Here is a 23,482-nt window from a genome sequence, read left to right as displayed (position 1 = left end):
CGGTGCATTCATCCCCTAGCCCGCACGCATCTCTTCAACCTACAACCTCAACAACTGTGTACACCGTAATCAGTCCTTCATCATCGCCGTCGTAACCAGGCCGGCCGATCAAAGAGCATCCCTCCACCGACAATGGGAACACCTTACGAAAATGCAGGACAGGCGTCTTCGACGAGACGCCGGCATCCCCTATTATCTCTGACAACGTTTGATGTCTCTGGGATTGTCTTCTTCCGCGTCCCTTTCCGTGAAGTGCGAATCTACGAGTATCCTTACGCATGCTTCGTTATATTATTCCTTTCTTGGTTTTTTTCAGTGCATAACTGTCACTTCAGTTATTGCTTCATGCTCTTCATATTCCTATAAAATGTAGTCCCCAGTCTACTACCCTAAATCAAAGCATGCATCCCCGAAATGAAAATCATAATCATCAACGTTAAATTAAAATTATATCCAGCAAAGAGTCCCATAGTTGGCCAACTAGTAAAAGAAATATACGTTTTAAGATATAAATGGTGATTCGCGGTGCGGTTTTTTGCAAGGTATCAAGGACAATGATTACATTTCTCATTTTGACTCCGTGAGTTGACATCGTTGTATGAAACGTAATTTATAATGTAAGTGTTAAAATTTACTAATCCAAAGGGAAAAGCTTTTGAAAAATTCGTATCATTATTCAAAGAAAATCCGCTTTAGCTCTCACATCTTCGTGTAATGTATTATTCAGTTCCAGTACTTGTAGTCCGAAGAAAAAGAGTAATCCGAAGAAACGAAGAAGTAAAAATGATACGTTTCTAAAAATAATATCTCTAGTCGCTTTGAAGCAGACGTTGTTCTCGAAACAGGTTGCAGATGATAGAGTACGTGGAGAGAAAGCAGCTTTACTGAAATAGACATGCCGAACGAAAGAAGCGCTCTGGCAAGTTTTGAAGAATTGGAAGGATATTAGCAATGAAATATGGAAGGGACTGTTAAATCGCTATCACGATTATTCGTTTAAATTGTGTACAAAGCACACACGTTATTTTGGTTAATGGTGTAAGCGATATATGTTTGTCATTGATTTTCATTTATAGTTAGCAACAAGATAAAATGATCAAGATTTCAAGATTTTGATTATTATAACGAATATTTTAATAGCAAAGATTCAAAGAATCATTTCATTGAAGAAAACGAAACTTTATTTTCTGAAATTGATAAGAGTATGCAACCGCTTAGCAACAAAGAATCCAATTTATTGAGCATAATTATTAAACTATAATCTAAAAGTATAACGTATGTATGGTCATATAGAGTACGAGCTTTCCTCTAATCGTTTTTTGAAGCCCTTGTTCCCGATCTCCCGTTCTTAAATCCGTGCGAAACGCCAGCCTGTTTTCCCTAAAAGAACGCGCCACGGAGCGTTAAACGAGCGTTCGCTAAACGTCGATTTATCGGGCAAAAAAAAACCTGGGAGCCTGTTATCGTTTTATCATATTTACCGACGATACTATAAAGTTACGGGGGTGTGCGCGATCGCGATACAAAGCGTGGCCCGATAAAAGATGCAAGCCTGACAAACGCTGAAAAACGACTTGAAGGGTTTCGTGGCAAAAAATATGAAAATATTTTTTTTAAGGTGAACCCCTACAAACTATACGGAACAAACTACACATATCGGATAACAAGTTATTGAAATCATATTACTTATAAGAGAGGAAATGAAAGACTGCTCCAATTAAATGTCTCGTACAGATTTTCTTTTTATTAAGGTGTAAGACTATGGAACAGTTAAAACGTTATTTCGAAATATTCGAAGAAATCGTTCAACTCTCTTGCTTCTAGTCTCGTCTCAGTTTATAAAAATGCAAAATGATCTTCCTAGTAAGTATTACTTTTCAGAATTCTACTTTTTAACAAAACCCAAATGATATGCAATACACCCACAAGCTTATGAATTAACATAAAAGATAATATTTAAACGTACACCAACACGCACATATTCTTACTGAAATCTCAAATCCTACCTCCCCTTTTGTAAAACCCTTTAGATAAGAATTTCGTTCATCTCTATCGGCATTCAGGCCAAACTCGTAACTTTCAGCGGCACGTTTTACGATCCCGATTTCGCCTGCCACCAGTCGACCAGTTTCATCATAATTTCTCGCAAAGTCATCGGCCATTGCGCCGCGATTCGCGATATGGAGAACGTCCCTTTCGTTTCCAATCTCAATAACGCGGCCGTTTAACGCCAGGCGTTATTCTTTCGCCTCTGACGCTTAATTAGGATCCCGTGTCTGCGAGCGTCGGCCTGTTTTTCCAACCGTTTAACGTCGCCGGTGTTCGTACCCTCGTCTGGAACAAAGAACGTCGAAAGGAATACGAGGGATCCATAAATTATGAAAACGTGTTTCGTTCGCGGGCGCTAGAACGACACCGTCGAGTCGTCGTCCTATTTACAACGATAATATACGTTTAATTGCGACGTCAACGTCGCAGCCAACCGTACGTTTCGACCGCTGGAATAATAATTATGGAAGCAGCCGGTTTCTCTGTACGTGCACGCGTTAGCCGTGGAAAGAAGGAAGGAAGGAAGTCGATTCGCGAAACCGACGAGCCTCTGGGTTTACCCGCAACGCAATTATTTTCAGAGCGTCGGCGTCAACCGGGTTCGCGCCGTTTGGCAGAGGCACGTTTCGTTCTTTGGTCCGATTGGCTTGGGGATCCGCGACAGGCCCATTTAACAGGAGTTTCAATTAACCTGTGATTTGAATAGATCTGGAAAATTGTATGACGGAGAGAAAAACAGGGCTTCGTTGGTGTACATTCATAGTGGCGTGGATGATTGTAGGGTTAATTGACTGGTATCCTTTTATTCAGTTAATTTGAAGTAAAGGCTGATTCGAAACGATCTGAAAATATACGAACGCAAGGGTAAACAAGGTATCGGCATTTTGATCCATTCGAACCTACATATGTATATTTAGTTGTATTTGGTTCTATATCTCTTGGAACACGTACCCGTTGAAAAATAAAATGTTCTATGATGTTTCTTCAGAAATAAACAAGAAATTTACCTCAAAAAGGGCGCAGAATGTATTCCCACACCTAATATATACCGCGTTAATAACGATTCGACGAAGAGAGAAACGTGTTTGGCGTCTTTCGATGCAGCACCCCCACAGGGGAATTTAGTTTCTGTGATTAACTGCGGCGTACTGTTTCAGTGGCGAAGAAACCGTATTTGCTTGGAACGAAGTACGAAAAAGAACCAGGAGAAACCGCTGAGCCAGAGAATTCGGTGAAACCGAGGGGCGGACTTGTAAACAGGGCTCTTTTGAGAATTGGATCGATCATGGAAAGACCCTTTCATACCGTTCGACTTGAGTTTCCCATTGATTGCAGTCGGTAACGCTGCGGATACGTTTACGAACACTTTTTTCTCCCTTTCCACGATGGACACAACAGGTACTGCAAGATTAAGTGCATTTCCTTCGTCGAAGAGAGAAGCTCGGCGACAAGGGAGAGGATAAATCGAATTCGACGTTGAACGTGTGCAAAGTGAAAAATTCACGAACGATGGAGAATTTAAAGGCGTCGTGTAATGCTAGAATTGAGATGATTACATTAAACATTTATTTCAACCGTTTTCCAGTAATACCTTCATAATTGTTGTCGTTGTCTTTATTCTTGGGATGTCACATTTATGAGGGAATTATTGATGCAGAAGCCACCTGTTTAAACTTCACGTTAGTCGCCTTTAAATTGACAAACTCGTAGTTTTAATTATTAATGATACCTTATTGACAGATTTGTCTGCGGTTCTGCAGGTTTAAGATAGTTTCAAAATGAATGGTTATTATTATCCGGACATTTTAACAAGCTCTGTTCAATGCTATCATTAAAAATAGAGTACATAAGATATGTGAGCCGTTCATTGCGCAAATCGATTAACTCCATAAAACAAGAAGTTCAGAAATGTGATAAAATAATGTATAAATAATAAAAATAATAATAATAATAATAATACGATGTTATTATGTTTGTCGTTTAATGGTATAAATCTTGATTACTCCAAAAAAATATTATAAATATAAAAAGTTACGACTATAACAAGTGCTTTGATATTTAAATTCACGATTTTTCAAAAAGTGGAGTTAATCGATTTGAGCAGTGAACAGGTCATATAAAAAGAACAATAATTTCTAACCTTTGCAATAAAGCGCGTTAATGAATTAATTTAATTCAACTCGTGGCGTTCTGCCGCAATTAATCGTCGTATCGACCACCATTTAATCAGGAAAGATTGTTTCGTTCCCTCCCAGAGCGTGTAATCGCGTAATCAGGCACGTCGCGATGGCGTCTTCCGGGAGCTGTATCGTTCGATTTCGTCGCGGTAATCCCGTCGCGTCTTCCCAGAACTTTTCCACTTCCACTTCGCCGCTGTCGCCCGTGTTTCACTTCGCCTCCACCTTAAAACATACTTTCGAGTGATATCGAGACTTTAATCCTCTGCTTCGCGCTCCATCGTGCCCAGCGTCGCGGCTCCTTTTTGCTCGATCAACTGGGCGTGCTCGATCTTCGAACATGGACGAACTTTTACAGCGAGTACTTTTTTCTTTCGACGAGCAACCTCCCCCACGCAGTGTCTTCTTCGACCTCTTTTCCTGCGTTTCTTCTCGAGGGTGGGAAAAAAATGGTTTATCGTGGGAGCACCTGTTGGATGATATCTTCGAGAAGGGTAGTCCCTCTTTCGCTAATTCGGGTTTTAAGCTTATGCGAGTACAACAAATTAGGGCTGGTGGTTAGAGGCTGGAACAAGGTAGATTATTCCAACTGTAAGTACGAGTTCTTTTCAGGTCTACGAGTTATACAATTTGACGACGATTCAAGTTCGGTTACCCCGATCGCAAAAAAAATTAATCGAATCGGTTAGTACACCGGGTTAATTAATCAGCAAGCGTGACAGTTGCACGGCGATACTGGTGCGCGTACGCAACCAGTTATTATCCGGCCAATTAAAATTATCAACGCGTCCGCGCATCGGAAGGAAAATCGACAATTTCTGCAGCATTCGAGTAATTAGAGGTCGCGGAAAGATTCGACTGATTTTCAACGAATGGAAACAGAAAACGGAAAGAGGAGGTGGCTGGGGGGATGAGGGGAGGGCCTGGCGACTGAAAGTTCGTTATATGATTTAATTACGGTGCACGCGCGACATTTAAGGCCCTTTTGAGATCCAATTTTCCGCGCGACCGCGCAACGCCGGCCCTGTGCACACGCATCAATTTCGGAATGCTCGTTACACGCGCGACACTCGGCCCGACGAGTCGCCTTAATTAAAACCAAGGAAAAGCCAGGGAAAACGCACGGCCACGCCTCGACCTCGCACCTGACGGTAAAACCGACACATGGCAAAATTTCCTCGAGCCACTAATGACTCGTAATTGCTGCCGGGAGCAAAAATGCTCGCGAACCTTGTTTGGGCGCCATTAATTGTACGAGAAAGTACAATTACATAGTCACATAATTGATTTCGCATATAAAAAGATACTTTCCATTTTAGCCACGAAAAAACGCTACCTGGACCACTGTGGCGCGGTGAATCGACGCGAGAGTCGATCCACGGTCTGAATTCGGTTCGTTCAACCGTGGCAGAAAGAGGCTGGGTGAATCTGGTCACTCGGTTCGTCGGTGGTTTGGAAAGCTCGCGAAAACGAAGAACGGTGGGAAGAGCGATGGGCCCGGGCCGCGGCTCGTCACCGATAAAGAATAAATTCCAGGAACGGTACGTTCTGAAAAATGACGGCCCGAACAAATGGTGACATCCGTCGCGCCTCGGGGCATCGGCGAGTGCTCGTCTGCGCCGCATTGTCATTCCGTCCGAGTAACGATCCAATAAAAGGTGAGCACAAATCGTCACGACCGACGTGGAAAATAATGGCGGCCACGCGGAGAGGAGGAGGACCGATAGCAGTTCCTATCCACCGATATGCAAAGAGTCATGGACACGTGTTCTCTGCCCTCCACCTTCTTCCTATCTGTTTAACACGTTTATACGGGACGATGCGGTGCATGACTTCGACACGATTCGGCTGCTCGTTTTATATCCACGAATAATAGGGAGGACTGACATCGACCTCCGAAAATGCACCCAGAGGATGTTCATTAGCGAGACGAAAATATGCGGAGTGATCTATCATTCATGCTCATGAAAAGAACATCGAAGACAGGGGGTGGTTTCATGTTGGAAGGCAGATTGAAAACGTGGATCGCGTTTAGTTGGTTGCAAGGTATATTATGCAATTTCAATTGCACTCAAGTGCACTCTTACTAGGTGCCAAAGTCCTTCCTATTTCTCTCTGGAAGTCCTTCAAGGGTATTCGACTAGATCGCAAAACCTTACGTCAAAGAACCCCTAAACATTCCCTGACCTCCCTCTCTGCGACTGAAAATAATATACATATCACCACATGCCAAAAAAATGATTCCCATGTATTCAAACCCAGCAGAGATATTCCAGCATTCCTTTAGAGCCCGTCCACCCTATTTCTTTCCAGTGCTCCCCCCTCGATCGTAGATTGTCGTCTCTATCCGCTCGAGAGCCCCCTGAATTTCAAAGGACACGTTTAATCCCGGGATAGGGTCGATTAGGTGTCAATCCATTATAGCGACTTTCGACTGCCAAAGGGGGAGAGTCGTTCGGAGCTCAGACGAATCGCGGAATCCTCTTCGACGATGGGGTCGAAGTGGGTCGAGTTTCGAAAAGAGGGTGCTCGACTATTTGACACGGCCAAGGGGAGAGTTAGGTCCGTGGAGATATTTAGTCCGAGTTTCGGCAGAAACTATTCGCGTTCCATGACGGGGGATAATTTGGGTCACGGGTCGAGCACAATGGCCGATCGTAGGTACCTAAGCGTGAAATTCAATTGAATAGGTAAATTCGTAAAGGACAGGGTACCTTCGACGGTACCGCGACACCCGGTGTGTCTTTTCCGAGCGGAAACACGAATGCATTCGATTAAGATGGCTGAGCCACCGGAAGTGCTCCCGGTTCTCGGGCGTCGTTAAAGCGAAAACGCGCTGCTCGCTTTCCGTGAAACCGTTTGAGGGCGCGATGCGATAACAAAAATCGCCGAAAACCTCCGGGGAAACGGTAACGGATCAGGAATTCACGGGGGATACTCTTCGTTTAACTTTTTGGGATGTTTATTCGACCATCGGAACTGGGGATAAAATATTTAAAGGAGCAGATTGTGGGTAGTTTGTTTTATTTTAATTTTTAAGTGTAGTTGATGTGAGTTTTTTTTTTTTTTTTTTTTTTTTTTTTGAATGGTCTTTTTTGAAGCAATATTTCTTAATGGTCTTTTATCTGGAGGGTGCTGAAAATGGTGAAAAGTACAAGTGAAGTGCTTTAAATGACATAGTCGATCCTAGAAATTCTACAGACTCGACCTCCTGTCCAATTTTATAATAAAATCTATAAAGTAATTCTCGAAATCCGTATACTTCAAGAAAACTGCCAATTTCGTCCTAAAATGCCCTTTGTTCCCGTAATTTCAGACAAAAAATAAACGAAAAGCCGACTTTACGAGGAAATAAAAAAAAAAGCGTACGGGTTCCCAGCGAAATCCCACGCGCGATTAATCGCGCGACGGCCGCGAAACGGGCAACGCGGAATAAACGGGCGGGTATCCGATTAATCTTTAATCACGTATACATAAATAACGATCACTATAATATGCACATGTAAATAAGCTACGTTCACGAATGACCCACTTGAAAACCGATATGAGGCGGGAGCGTGTTCCGTCGGGAGCGATCGATAGAAATGCGAGTATACGCGATACGTACCAAGCTTAAATCGTGTGCAGAATGACCGCGGGAAGATATGAAAAGTACTCGGGGGTGCCGATTCGCGTGACCACGCATGATAATTGATGTTAAACCATGAAATTGCCTCGACACGCGAATGTCTGCACGACGATGGCGTGCAGTTTCGACCGGTGTCCTGCGACGAACTTGTTCCCGTTTACCCTCTAATTACGCGACCTGTCTGCGTTACAGAATATAATTTCCGCGCTCGCTTGCGTTTGACACGTGCTTTCACGCGAACGCACGGATTTTTACCGTCACGTGTGCTTTTCAGGTAGATTGAACAGGTGACATTAATGGTAACTTTAGAAGCTGATTGTTATCGCAATTGCTGGGGAAATCTGTTGGAGGAATCTGATCATAATGCTTGGGTGAATTAAGTAATAAGTTTGGAAGGTGGTATTATTACTATAATTATGAATAATGTGGTGGAGAAATTTGATAATATTTCCAGGGAAATTAAGTAATATCATTAAGAAGTAATATTATTACTATAATTATTGATAATATGTGGGGGAGTCTGATAATACGTTTAGGTCAATTAAGTAATAGCTATAGGAGATAGTATTATTACTACAGATGTTCAACTGTGATAAAGAAATCTGATAATCCTTTCAGGTAACGTAGACGTAAACGTAGATTTATGCTATGCACGCATGTGTTAGAATAACTCAGGTGATCCTGCTAGGTAAACGGAAACTCCAGTCCTTTTAGTGTTACAACAGACAGTTAAGTTGCATATACGCGCTGTACATCTCGCTGTCCACGACGCGTGAGAGCTTCTCCCTTGGTTTGTTTCACCACCCCTTCCATCGGTAAATCTGTTCCTTCTACGCGGTAGAATATGCAAGCGATCTCTTGCGTGATTGATTTAACCTCTTCAACGACGAATTATGTTGCTTGAAATGTTGCTTTAATTTGTGTAATTTGTAATAGAATAGAATAGAATAAAACGGAATAGAATACAAAATAATATCATATAATATAAATAAGCAATGAGTAATGAGACAAAAAAACACAACATTTCAAAAGCAGCAGAACTTACATTCCTCCTCAACCCACTCCAAAGACAAATATACTCACCCCAAAGAAAACATTTAAATTACCATACCTGCGTTTAGGCGACTAAAACATACCTAAGTCCACAGAGCCACGAACGTTACAAAAAAGCCCTTCCTCGATGAAGATAATTCGAAGCCGTCGATGCGGCAGGGGTGCATAATGGGCGCATAAAACGCGTGCAGCTGGCTGACTGAGGTACACGTATGCGAGCGCATATATTTCTCATAGAATAACGCTCATATTAATGCGGCAAGGGTATAAATTAGCTGGGAATCCGGCTAGGGGAGACAGGAAAGGTATCCACCTACGCTGAACACGTACCCGGCATTTGCTTCAATGTGTACCCGCCTCCGCCACAACGGAGCATATGCGTATTTATAAACGTGACAAGTAGGACAATGAAACCCGCGCGTTCTACGTGTTTCCTGGCAACCTCTGCTCTTGATTTATCCGACGCTGTTGCAACACCCCCAATGTCGCGCGAACGCCTCCGGTAAGCGCCCTCTTCACGCTTGATTTCATAAACGCGAAATGGTTAGGCGAAACTTGAGGGGATTCCAGAAGCTCCTGCTCGGAGAAAGACTCTCCTTGCTTGTTTCCAGAGGAAAAATCCCAGCGCCGAGCAGACTATGGCGGAACAGAATGCTTCCTTCCATTCCTGGCTAATAGAGACAACCTCGGGGTAGTCGAGGCGTGAAAAAGAAATAATTCCCAATCGTGGAGCTAGGAGAGCCTTGTTTAAGGATGGTTTAGTTAATTTTTGACACTCGGATACACACGAATCCTTTTGCTCTTACGAACCACTTTTGTTTTATGAAGAAAAAGCAATTCTTAACTTTAGACACGTGTCATTTTTCTAAAAGTCGATATTCTTTCAAAAGTTAAGATTCAGTAGTAGTTTTAACATTATTTTAGATAAATCCATTGGAATTTTTAATATCAAGCAATCCAGGTTTGTATAACATTGTTCACTGCAAAACATGTTTTTTTTTTTTTTAAAGAGAGAGTCTCCAGCAGATCGCTCGTATTTCCAAGAATTTCGTGAAGGAGTGTCTTTTGCGACCTCTCAAGTACCCCTAACTAAATTATGAGATGAGCGATTAATTACCCTAAGACGTAAAAATCGCATAGGGATAGGAGATCGCCTACAAGTACAGAATCGACGGGTACCGGCGAGTGGATACATATTGGAGCGGATCCCGCTGCCAGGTGTAACGCGTTTTCTGTTTGCCCAGGCAATGTTTCAGACGACGGGGTCGGCGTTCCACGGATCGTAGATAACCAATAGAAATGACTGGCTTCACGAGCTTCCAGCCAGCCTCGCGGCATGCAAAGCAGGGAAACGATTGTCATTCAGCTCCTGTGCGACGGGCTTGTAATACTATCCTACACGACCGCCATTTTCCGCGGCGCTTTCTCAAGATTTAGTCGCGCTTTGTTACCGTCAGGAATACATTTTTTCCTTCCGTGGTAGATAAGGGTGTACGTGAATTTCTTCTGTGGGTAATCGATCGACGCCGAGGAATTCATTTGCTCGGACTGTTATCTCGTACTTTCAACCCCCTCTAATTTCGCTGCACTTCACGTCGTACCCTATTATTTAGCTTTGAACAGTCACGAGACAAATGGCGTTTTATGACATTCGAAAAGCCATGAAGAATAAAAATTGATATGCAAGGGAATTATTTTGTTTGATAATATAAGCATTTATTTAATTGGAGTTTTTATAGTAGCTGGAAACTTTATTTTGATTGTATACTTTTATGTTTATTCACAAGGTGAGGTCGTCGTTTGTTTCCCTCAGAAATGCATTCCCTCCTTACTTGGTAGATAAGGTCCGCCAGTTTTGGAGTCAAGAAGAGCATAATTTTAGGACCGCGTGCGACTGAACCGTAGGCCCGATTTTCTGCCACTTAAAATGCGAGGAGTACGAACCGAGGGATCGTCATTCCTCGAGTTTACTACTGTCACGATGTTCAGATAAGAACGAATGAATAAAAACGAGGTTAACCAACGGCGCCAAGTGCGATTTGTAGGAACAATGTCGCGCCTATTTTTCTGTAAAAATATTTTTAAGGATCGGTCCGGATGCCTGTTACGACTCTTTGTTCGTGAAAATGTGTAGCGTTCTTGGTAATCTTTAGTGGTGAACTCTTTTAAGGAAGGTTTTAATTTCCTTTTTTGTCGACGTCTGGGAGCAACAATAAAGCAGAAACTGATGTTTTTTTTTTTAAAGGAATCCTTTAAACATTACAACAAAAATTATTCCACAAATTCTAGATTTAACTGTTACATGTCTTTTCTACACTGTTTCTCGTTATTTATTGCAAAGGTGTTATATAACATTTTAATTCCCCTCCCTCAGACTCCATTTGAGTACTCATGAATAATTGTTTGCTAAAGTAGGAAACATGGAATACGTTTCCACATTACTGTGAAAATTACGCCAATATCCACGAGCAAGCTTCCCGCTCACTTTTATGACATACGTGTCTTCCGAAGCTAATAACTCGACTAAACGATCAAATATTTCTACATCTCTGTAATGGAGAACGTGCCACGTGCTCCCTGGAGGGAAGATTAGGTGGAAATGGATTTAACTTGTCCAGTTAAAGCAGCGTTTTTCAAACTGTCCTCCATGAAATACTAGTGTTCCACGAGGAATCATAATTAATAATTTAACGGATAAAATGAAGTAGATCGATCTTGTATATTTACAGTTTACAATTTTAATTTTCAACCGAGTTTATAATTTGTATACGCATACTCTTATTTTATTATATATTACGAGGTGTTCGTTAAAAAAACTCAACTATGTACTAAATAACATAGGAATTGGAGAATGCAATATTCAATCGGTAGGATGAATCGATAATATAAATGATGTCGAGGGGGGTGGAAGTTGGAATTAGGTTCCACCGAACACGTGAGATTCTAAATAGAATTAGGGGTGTATTTGAGACTAATATTGATGACCATGAAATCCAACACGGCATTAATTCTCAACTCGACCAACAACTCTGGATAACTCTGCACTGCATTCGACTTCGAACGACTATTTGCTACCGCCTACCTCTAAGCGATTAACGGACGACTAATTACCCACAAATTCGAAACACTATCGCGCTGCGTGCTCGATACGTCACACGCCACTTGTTTCACAGCTTAGGAATTTATTCACATATGCTTATCACTCACCATTAATTCTTAAACTTCCACAGCAAGAAATATCATGGTGATACATTAATGAACATAATATTATATTAAAAATACACTAGTGTCATGGTGTGACATTGTAAACATTTTACAAATTATAGAAGATTGTTTAAATCAAGAAATTTCATAATCTTAATATGAATTAAATATCTAATGGAAGGATAATGCTATTAAAAAATTATTTTACACAAGTTGTTTTATCGTTAATCGTTTTCCACGGCGAAAATCGAGCGACTAGTTCGACCTATTAAAATATCCAAGCTACGGGTGTGACTCTTGCTTCCCAAGACAAATATTCGACAATGGCTGCCGCCTACGTAACAGAATTAATCGACTAACGGCGTATAACCTATTTCCCATCGCTCGTGGAATATTCATTTCACGTTTTGGCATTAAACTGTCAACGTGGAACTATAAACGCGAGCGTGTGCGTTGCCCGTTATTATGCCTGATTAGTTAAATAACATAATTAACGTTCATCAAGCGGTCAGATAATGGGGTATACGTATTGTGTCGTCTGCTTACTAATTCGGAACATACACGGGATCTGTAACACGCGTATGTCAATAACTGCACCGGTATACCGTTTCTATCGCGATTACTTCAAACACTAAGATTAGGTGTGCAGGAAATCAATTTTGATAGATAGTTGAGGTAATAGTTGGAAAGTGTATGATACAATCATTTTTTTCAATTGACTTGTAGTTTTGTGTACATTGTAACAATCTAATTGTTTAATTTGAAGATTTATCTATACGTTTATTGTAGCGCTTTTTAGTTGAGGGTATTATATATTCTTCTCTTGGGACACAATGTATGATGAATAGATAATACATAAATATAATACATTCTTGGAGCTGTCCATTAATCATACAATAGCCTGTTCAAGACATGGCCACCTGGAGCTCGAGAACAAAGGCATTATACATTCGTCTCTTGTGGCACAATATCTAATAAATAAATAATACACAAATATAATACATTTTTCCAGCTATTCATTAATCATAAAATACCCTGTTCCAGATATGAACAACTGGGATTACAAATTATATACTTGAGTCTAAAATAAACATAAAAATATAACATCATTGAAACAAAGCTTCCCAGGTAATATAAAGAGTCCAATTAATTACATTCTTATGTCATCAAGCAAAATAATTTGTATCTTTACGTCGTTTCGTATGACACAGATTGTTATCTCTTTCGTCACTCTTCTAAGCAACTATGAAAAGTAAAAAATAAAGAGGTACAACGTCGAGTTGGACGAAATTAGTGGGTTGGAAGTTTGAGATAACAGACTGAGCAAATGAACCCCTCGCCGTCGATCGATTACCTGCAGAGGAAATTCGCGTACACGCCGCGGATAGAACGAAATAATTAAAATTAACGAGCCAATTTTTGTCCTGATTATACCGTAGTCATGTTGAGCGCAGTTTGATTAACACCGAACGATTAGACGAGCCGGAGCATCACATTTCCTTGACCTTATCACTTAACCACAAATTGGCCCGTTCGCTTCTAATTAAGCTGTTACTAACTTTTATGATGAAACTCCTCTAGTCGATGGAATTCATTACTCCGTCTCTTATAACGCCACTATCGCAACAGCTGAAGTGAGGTTCAGTGGCAAAAAATGGAAAAGAGTAAAGTGACATAACGACAGGCAAATGAGATTATTTAAATGAGCACAGATAAATAAATCAAACGATAGACGGTTCCAATAAATGGACAAAATGGGAAAAGTGACGGGATTTGGATAAAACTTGATATACAAGGGTTTTTAAGGGTACTAATTTTAAATCTGAACTCAGAATTTATAGATTCAAAATGGCGGACCGAGCGATACAAGCTTCATTTGAATAAAAATTAATGTATCGAATTAGATCGACTACAATGAAATGAAATGTTGTATCCTAGAGTGCAACTTTTACTTTCGCATCAATTTAAAGCTTCCCTAAAAAATGATGCAGCATATCAAAAGTGATAACGACTTCATAAACAATGAAAAGTTTGCATTCGACATTTTCAGATATATCCGAAACGCAATGTACAGAGTTACCTGTACTTCCATAAATATTAAACGCGCATTTATCTGAATTATTTAATTACCATTGTTATCGCGGACTCGTTCTCTGGGTAGTGTTTAATGCATTGAAAAATCGGTTACAGCACCGTCGACGAGTTAAATGCAAATGGCTAATTAAATAACAGATTCTAAAGGCGCGTATGAATTAATGTGTTTGTCCGACGGTGTATGATAAGTAACGGCGAGCACAATACGGGGAATCATGTGTATTAACAACAACAGATGCAAACCGCAATACCAACCGCAGCTGTGAATAAAATTTCACCGTTCGAATCGATACGTGCCGCGTACGTATGCAAACACCTCCCTCGTTTACGATCTCATCGTATTACAGTTGTAACGGGGAACGTATATGAAACACCTCGATGACTGGCTCTCTAAATTATGCGTGTATGGAGAGTAAACAAAAATCGTAGACATAAGCATCTGTTCGTAAATATAACTTTCTCTGTCACAGGAGGAGACAAAATTAAAAAAGACGGTTAAAATGTCCATATTATATTGTAAATTACATGTTTATTTAATATATATGTGAGACACTCGACAGGTACTTTAAATTAATTAAAAATGAAAAATGTTAAACGAAGTTGAATGGAATCTACCGAATGATAAAATGGTGTTTCTTGTTTTCTCTAAACATCCCAAAAGGAAACATGTTATACATCACCAAAGAATGTACAAGTTAACGAAATTCGTCAATGTTTTATTGCAAGAGGGAAAAAAAGATAAACAGACTTCAATTTCCAGAGGAGTTTAAGGCTAATAGGAGAAAGTGAAGAAAAGGGAGGAAGCAATTAATTAACGTTTCCTTGGACGAAAAAGGATAAAGAAAGATCGCTAACCCCCAGAAGAACGACGAAGGGGTGGGGCGCAGACTGAAGCGGAAATAAGACAAATTCCGATTGATCATCCGGAGAAAAGTCGACGGAACAGAGAAGAGGGAGAGACTCGTAATTGAATTATGGCCGGTCAATTGTCTATTCTGATAATAGGAAGGACCGACTTTGCGTGGGAGGGAACGAGGCATCGCATCAGGGGTAGAAGCTAAAGGAGAAAAAAAGTAGAATAATCGATAATAATCGTATGAGAACAAACACAGGAAATACTCGTTCTTTTTTCCCACATCCCCAAAAGAGTATAAAAAATGGGACACGGTCGTATCTCCCGATGTTATCCGACGTCCTGGATCTATCAATCGAAAACAATAAAAGTTTATTACAATGTAATCGACGTGGACGGCGTTCCACGGATATTAATCAATTCTTTCAGGAAACTCGAAGTGAATTAAACATTTTCGTTCGGAGCCTGGCGCTCGGCAGGAATTTCCACCCGCGATATCTTACTGTTAATTAATTTTCGTTTTCCCATTAAACGTAACGCCGGTATAGCGTTTTAATTACATCGCTGCGGGGTGGCTTTATCAGCGGGAGTCGTTCAACAGCATCCAGTATTCCGCGGGGCCATCTTTATCGCGAAAAACGAAGAAATTCCTGAACGTGCAATACTCCGGGACGAGCTATGTAATAAAGACATTCCATCGAATGGCTGGAACGCAGATATGGATGTCATTTCTATCTCCAAATTAGTCTTGTTCCTTCCCTCGGCCTCATTGTCAAGGCGGGCAGGGGAACATGTGAATACGTACACATACAATGGAAGCTATTTTCGAGAAGCAATCACGCAACTCTTTTATTGAAGATAGAAATCACGAACATACGATCTTTTGGTAATTTCACACGTTCTTCTGGACTCTATTAACATTTTGTGTTACAAAATTGTCGAGTTGGGTAATTGTACACAATGATGATGCAGAACCTTCGTAATTACTAGGAGAAATAAAATGTAAAACTTCAAGTTATAATGTCAGAAGGTTAATATATTTCTATTTGACATAATGTGTCATTTGGGGATATCATGGTTTTGGAAGTTTCTTTCTTTTGATTGCAATAGTATGACACTTTAGAGGGTTTCATTTTGTGACTGATATGTACACAAAGATTTACTAAAGTACCTGTCGCATTCTAACTTTTTGAGTTGAAAGAACTTGGATACAAACTCTTTATACCTCTAATATATTATACCAATGTGTTGCCTCAATATTGACATTAGATAGAACTTTCTCCTTTTGAAAATATTTCATTCTAGAATTTACCATCAACTTTACAATAAATTATCACACATGGAGTATCTTAACTTCGATAACAGTTTCCAAAATAAAACGTGTCAACTTTGCAGTAAAACCAAGACCCCACGAGTTCCATTTTGGACGCGAGTGTACACGAAAGTGTTACTAAACAATAATCCAGGACAGAGGGAGAAAGCGATCCGCGTCCCTCTAATAACCGTGGAGTAATTAAAGAAACGGGGGAGGGGCTGTAGAGGGGAGCAGCTATCGCTTCCGTTATTTAATTCTCGCCTTCGTTAATCAACGAGATCTAATTGCGCGCAAAGCAGTTTAATATTCGATCCTCGGTGAAATTCACCAACACGAGGGGTTTCGCGAGGGAGAGAGGGGGAATTTGGTTTCAGCAAACAGGAGGACAGGTACCAGCATTTATCCGACAACGCGTCCGTATGTGATACACACGATAAAACCGAACGCCAACGTCATAGTAGACGCGTCATAGCACACCGTCGCATAGGTCAAAGACAGTTGATACTATCAATTATTTTAATTAACGTCCCGCATCCGGAACCGGCAGAAGTGGGTGGCGCGAATCAAAATGCAATTTCATCGTTGCGTGGCTGCCCGATGAATGTTTGCAAAGTGGGACAGGTGAGGGGGAGGATTGTGGGTGGCAGAGTAGCCTGGCACAAAAACGGAGAAAAAGGATGCAGAGGGGAGGGAGGACCGCAGCGATGCTGTGACACGCGCAAAGAATAATTGACTGTTAACGCATCGATTGTCAACGGAATGACTGGCGACCGTCTGTTGCTCCCTGGTGCTCGCGGAATCGGTGGCCAACGGTGATCGAAGTGGAGCGTTTTTTTTTTATGACGTAGGACTAACGGTTGCTTGTTTGGTTTGTTTCTCGTTTCTTTTACTTTCTTTTATAAGGGTACGTAATTTCTTTTACACTGTACCTATCGATCTAGTCTTGCTTGCTATAATTCACCAGTCTTGCACATATGTGCCTTTTTTCCATGTTACATTTACATTGTTATGTGTCAATCGTTAACTTCTTCCATTACATTTCTATACATGTCTGTTGGGGGCCCACTGTGGCCCTTATAGCTCGGTTACCTCGGGATCGCTAAACCCGAACTGTAGCTACAATCAAACATAGCTACAGCCCCTGAGGAATGCTCTTTAAAAAATAAAATGTAACTAACTTCATAAAGAAGTATTGAAAAGGAATAAATAATTCTTTACAATTCTCGTGAAACCTACCAATTTCTCCAACTTTCTGCACATTTTTCTATCCTTGCCCTTTAACTGGAAAATCGTTGAAATCGCCTTGTGTATCATTCGATTTCAGGACGTTACAACTGCGAAGAATTTCTCGATACGATGAGAAATGAAATTTCATTCCCCCTGTGGTCATAGCTTCCTGGCGAGAGCTTTCGAAACAGAAGGCACGCTTTGCTGAGGACTTAACTTCGGTTTACACGCTGTGGCGAACGTGTCTCGTAACTGTAACAAAGAAACCACGTGGAATCTTCGAAAGGCCTTCGTTTTATACAATGCTAACATTTTTGGATCGATTTATCTACTTTTCTTCTTCGATTGAAGTATATAATTTCCATTATGAAAACACCGATTCATTGATATTATTTGATTGTCTTATATTTCAATTTTATTGCCTCGTATTTTAATTTGTAATTATACATTTTTATCGAATTTTATATTCATACTTTCGATACTACAATTCAGTCTGTGTCATATAATTTTTCCCATTCATGGATTAGCTTTTATTTATAGATAACAGAAGGTCGATTTATACGTCGTGAATCACGTTTTCCGTCGCGAATCGCCGACACATCTTCAATAATCAATATTTTCGAAAATCGGCTTTGCCGCAGACTAGTTTCATTCATCCAGTTTAACGTAAAATTTCGATTCTGGGATTCGGATAAAAATGGATGGCCACGTCCATCGGACCATGAATGCTGTTTTCGAAAATACCAGTTTAGGGAGATCATCTCCACAGACAACAATTCGATATCGTATTTTATGAAAATTTCAGAAAATACTCTCGAAACGTTGTCGTACAAGAATCGGCTTTCATTTTTATCAAAATGGAATCGAGTCGAAGTGGAATGAGAGAAAAAGTGGGAAGCGAGAAATTTGGGGCCCGTGGCACGTGGCGATTTTGACGGGAATTCGCGAAAACTGTGGCCGCAATTAAAAGGCGATTACGAAATTTGTTGGATCGAGTCCGGGGTTTACTTGGCGCCGGGGCGAAATCTGACGTGTGTGACGGGAATTTTAATCGGCGCCAGCGTGAGGCCAAACGGCCTCGGAACTCTGGCTTTCGTATTCCGTGCAGAGCTTAATCGATAAATTATCGAGAGATTCATGAAACCCCTGGCGCGGTTTTTCAATTCGCGTAATTCACCGATTGCCGTGACGATGTTGTCGATTGAATGCATAAAAATCGTGTACATTGCGTGGTTCCTGCCTGCAACACGTGCTGGCGACAATGGTTAACTTTCTGTGAACCAAATTGTACATGGGTGCATATTTAACACGTTGATCGTCATATTTAATGTAAATTACTTCGTTAAGATAACTAACAAAAGAAGAAATTAAATTTTAACTTTATTTCTCCTTTACAGTTAACATAGTGAAGTATTCATGGTAAATATTTTTTTAAACATATCCCATAATAGAACATATCCCATTTTCAAATATAACAGCTCATATATGGATGACAGAGCTTTCCACTGAAGAAACAAACAAATTAATTCTGACAGTCAAGCATCAAAGATAATAAATTTAAATGAAAATCATGAATTTCGATGAAGTTACAAAAATAAATAGCACGATAAATGTACGATTAATCTTGAATAGTCTAAATAATATTTAATCCTCGCAGAAATTTTCAAGAATATTTGTCTGGCAGTAAACGCGTTAAATACTAGGGAACTGCATTTCTTTTATCTGAGATTCTTCGTCCAATCCAAGAATGAAACACGTTTTGTTAGATATAAAAAATACACCTTGTTTTACACACATTTAGTGATAAGATCATCGACCAACCACCTCCATACGATTGTGCTGCGAGTTGCGATGAAATCAGAGAAGCGTTTTACTTACGCGTTTCGTACATCGCTGAACCCCCGACCGTAACGAAAGAGCAAAAGCTCGAGAAGCACGGGGCGCGGCGTTGCATGCCTAATCAGACAAGGACGCCGTAGACAGTGCTTTATGCGTTCCTCCATCTGCGGATTTCTGTTTAATAAGCCCATCTGTATGCAAAAGTATATTATCTTAAGCGGTGCTCGCGCCTCGCGGTGGCTTTTATTATGTAGCTTTTTTTCCAGCCTGGTTGACCACTGCACGGTCGGTTAATCGTTGCGACAGTCCCCTACTCGCATTATCATAAGTTCCTTCGAAATCGTCGTCGAAACCAAGTGGTCAACTACGACTGAAACAAACAGAACAGTAAATAAAAGATTTTTAGTATGTTTGGACTCAAATACATTTTCCTAGAATATTCTTAGTCCTCTCGAGGTCAAACTACATTTTAATGGAAGAGTCTTCATTTATTCAAACTACTTTAGGAACGTTTATAATTATTATTCGATAAGATATTTTGCACGAAATAATATCAGTAAACGTTAACATAAAAAATTATCCTAACCTGCTCTGAATCGAGTTGAAGCATCAATACGTACCCACACTTCTCGCGACACGTATCCTCCCCATGATCGTCAAACGATTTTTCAATATATATGGAAATTCCACACATGAATAAACATACACGAAAATAAAATATAACTAGAATACTCTCATTAGAATAATAATTATAATTTTAAATCGTCTTCATTACGCATGCGTGACAGTATGCACACGAAAGTATACATAAAATATAAATAAAATGCAAATGGAATATGCATTCTCATAAAAAACGAGTTGGACTGTAACTGCTGTTACAAACCGTAACCTAAAATTATGTGACGAATGCTTCATTGCAATGAACGTTGAAAGCGAGGAGCTTTGTAAGCGGTATTATGGTAAACAATGCAGAATGTCGGACTCGAACCGTAGATTGTTCTGCGCGTTGCGGGGAATTCCACGTACGGTTTAAAAAAAAGAAATGTTTACCGTGTTCCAGGAATGGATCCGAGACGACTAAGCTATTCGCGGAATGGAATGTTCGCGCATTCAATGAAGACAAATCTCAAACAACATTGTTTAGTTGGTGGGGCACACGTGGTGAATTTCAGGGGTGAATTTTACGCGTCAGGATTTTGTAAATATTTCAGGCACATTCTTTTACGCAAAAACTTTGAATAATAGCTACCATGGTCCGATTCTGCTCGTGTGTTTTCCATTCCCACCTTTGAAAGAGGAATTTACAACCATAATGAATTTGTTAAAATATCGAACTAGTAATAATTGGAATATGAATACCGAGTACACCGTAGGTAATTTTCGCGTGGAAGTTGAGATCAGGGTACCGGAAGTACAAGGAAGAGAAAACGTTTAACTTGTTCGGTGGTCCAGTCATCTAACATCACTGTCGGCTGTTAAGCAAGCTGCTGCTCAGCGAAACTATTTTCGCCGTGCTCTCGCTAGTTTCGTGAAGAACTTCAAAACAGCGAGCTGTAAAAATAGTAGGGCGCACGAGAAACAGTTGGTTCCCTTCGGTGAGATGTTTTTCGTGTTTCGACGGTAATGCGCGTTAAACGAGAACCTTGAAGAGCGAGAAACGTGTTCCAAGTCATAACTATAGTTATATCATCTAATATATCATCTATTTTTTATGTATTATTTATTAAAAATGGAACAAGACAATCCGATTGAATATAAAAAACGAAACAACCGCGAAATAAAACGACGTGTAGGTACATGTAACATGAAAAGTACCCAGGTGTGTTCAAAACCAAGTTTTTCGAGTTTCGATCGAAAAATTGTACGATTTGATCGATCTTCGGGCGACGCACGGTCCAATGAATAAATAAAAAACGTTGTATATACAGGGAGTGCTATAAAACGTGGCTATAACTTTACGAGAGTGGTCTACGCACAAGAATGATAAAAGAAAGTTTCCGCGGAGCGATTCTTATAAAACGACAGACGCGATTACCGTCAAAGTTTCAGGACATATGGAAAAATTATTCATACGAAAAATATTCGGTTCGGAGATGAACGTCATATGGTGGAAACGACTGTTCCGTGGGTCGAGGCTCTGGTAAGATCTCAAAGTAAACGTAACTTTTTACTTTTTACTTTTTACTTTTTATTCGAGAAACTCTGTATAACTTTTACCTGCCTCGTTCGAAATTGTTTTTAAGACGTATTTAATAACTACTAACGTTGAATTCGGGAACTGTTGTGAAAACCGTGTCGAGAACTTAAAAGCTACGAAGAAAGAACAAAGAAAGGTGGTGTCGACGAACAACGAGAAACCTCGCACAGACAACAGCTTGGTACGATTGTTGAATCGCAATCAACTGAATGCAAACATCTGATTCAGTTCATGGCATTAGGCAAACGTTGAAGCCATAAGCTATAAGCCGTAAGGGAGTCGTCAACTGTGTTCACAATCTAGAAGTTCCGGGACCGTTGACTACAAACGATTCGAGAGGGTACAGTCGCGAGTTTCAGATATTCTAACAGGGCCATGTCAAACTCATTTTCGCCCGAGGACTAATTTGCACTCTGCTACCATGTTGCGGACCGCAGACACACAATTATTTCACCGGAGTCGAAAGTAACTCAAAGGCCATTCTTCAGTCGTACCAACACCAGCTATTACATGTTCTTATTAGAAATATAATATGAATTACAAAATGATACTGTAAAGAAGAAGGAGTTCCAATTGAAATGAGCAAACAAATTTTTTACAAATGTCATAAGTGAGTGGAGTAAGACAGAACATACACTTCCTGAGTCATATCGTTTCAATAACAACACCAGCCATTACATAATCTTATTAGAAACATAATATGAATTACAAAATCGTACTGTAAAGAAAAAGTAGTTCCTATTGCAATGAGCAAACAAATTTTTTACAAATGTCATAGGTTAGTAGAAGAAAGCAAAATACACTCTTCCTGAATAATATTAATTCCTTTTTCTTTTTAAGTACTTGTCACTGCTTTTTGTAATAACAAAAACATCAAAGCTAAATATAAAATCTCGTTACCTTCAAAATTGAAAAGTACACAAGTATTACAATTAATTAATGGACAAAGTATCCCTATAATCTTCCTTTCGTTTCATTTACAGAATCATGCATACCAGCTAATCACTGATGTTCCATTACGGTTATTCCCTCGAGAACAGAGAAGCCATACCAAAGTTGCAATATTTATAAGTTGTCGCCAACCATTAATTAGCATAGCGCGGCAAACCGCCTCGCTTAACTGCACCACGTCTTCGCGGAAACGTGGATTTAATAATAACTGAACGCGGCATATTGAGCTTGAGATCTATTTTATGTAATAAAGTACTTGTACATTTGACATTTTAATGCAGATGCGTCGCAGTCGACGTATCGTTGCAACAAACGGCCCACTATAGCGGGATGCAAAGTAGGCAATAATAACTTCGTCGGTAAACATGTTCCTGTAAACGCAGCTTGATAACGTTGCTCGCTTTTAATATATTTTAATTCACTTTAACTTTCATTTACTCGGTAATATGTTTTAATTCGCAACTGCTAAAATTTTCTAAAAAGGGCAGTTGTAACATTTGTAATTATAAATGAGATTGTTGGAACTTACGTATTAATTATTCAAAGTCCTCTTTTATTACAATATTATTTTATATCATTATTACTACCGCTACCAAAAAGTATTTTTCATAGAAATAGCGGCAAATAAAATGTGTTTTCGAACTTCTTTCAAGTTAAGCTTCAATAACGTATCACTTACAAATTTTGTTTTTGTATTTTTGCTTTGTTCGAGGTGCCAAAAATGATTTCTATTCTTGTAACAGGAACATCGACTGTCTTATGTGTTCTAAATGTCAGACTATTTCTAATCTCGTCGCAATCACCTCGAAACCTTTCCACAGACTTGGAGTATTCCATGAATTTCGAATGACAATGCAAAGAATAAATTTAAAAATAAATTATTTAAGAAAATTTA

General features: G+C 39.9%; 2 long non-coding RNA genes across 4 annotated transcripts; one reads left to right on the top strand and one right to left on the bottom strand.

Moving 5' to 3' along the window:
* Positions 1 to 1,228: 1,228 nt before the first annotated feature.
* LOC128885294 (uncharacterized) lies at positions 1,229 to 22,674 on the bottom strand. 3 transcript variants are annotated; one of them, XR_008459579.1, is made up of 4 exons: positions 22,537 to 22,674; positions 19,479 to 19,809; positions 17,610 to 17,852; positions 1,229 to 2,334 (listed from the first exon to the last, which is right to left on the bottom strand). It is a non-coding gene; the product is annotated as an uncharacterized LOC128885294 (long non-coding RNA). The 3 variants fall into 3 exon arrangements; XR_008459580.1 differs by lacking the exon at positions 1,229 to 2,334 and adding an exon at positions 14,736 to 17,526; XR_008459578.1 differs by lacking the exon at positions 1,229 to 2,334 and having other exon boundaries at positions 14,736 to 17,852.
* On the top strand, positions 21,088 to 22,747 carry LOC128885295 (uncharacterized). The gene is made up of 3 exons (XR_008459581.1): positions 21,088 to 21,579; positions 21,683 to 22,414; positions 22,620 to 22,747. It is a non-coding gene; the product is annotated as an uncharacterized LOC128885295 (long non-coding RNA).
* Positions 22,748 to 23,482: the final 735 nt, after the last annotated feature.

Source organism: Hylaeus anthracinus, unplaced genomic scaffold (genome assembly GCF_026225885.1).
Source record: "Hylaeus anthracinus isolate JK02 unplaced genomic scaffold, UHH_iyHylAnth1.0_haploid 11981, whole genome shotgun sequence".
In the NCBI taxonomy this organism is placed as follows: domain Eukaryota; kingdom Metazoa; phylum Arthropoda; class Insecta; order Hymenoptera; family Colletidae; genus Hylaeus; species Hylaeus anthracinus.
Note: the sequence above shows the minus strand (reverse complement) of the source record. Positions and strands in the feature narration are given on the sequence as shown.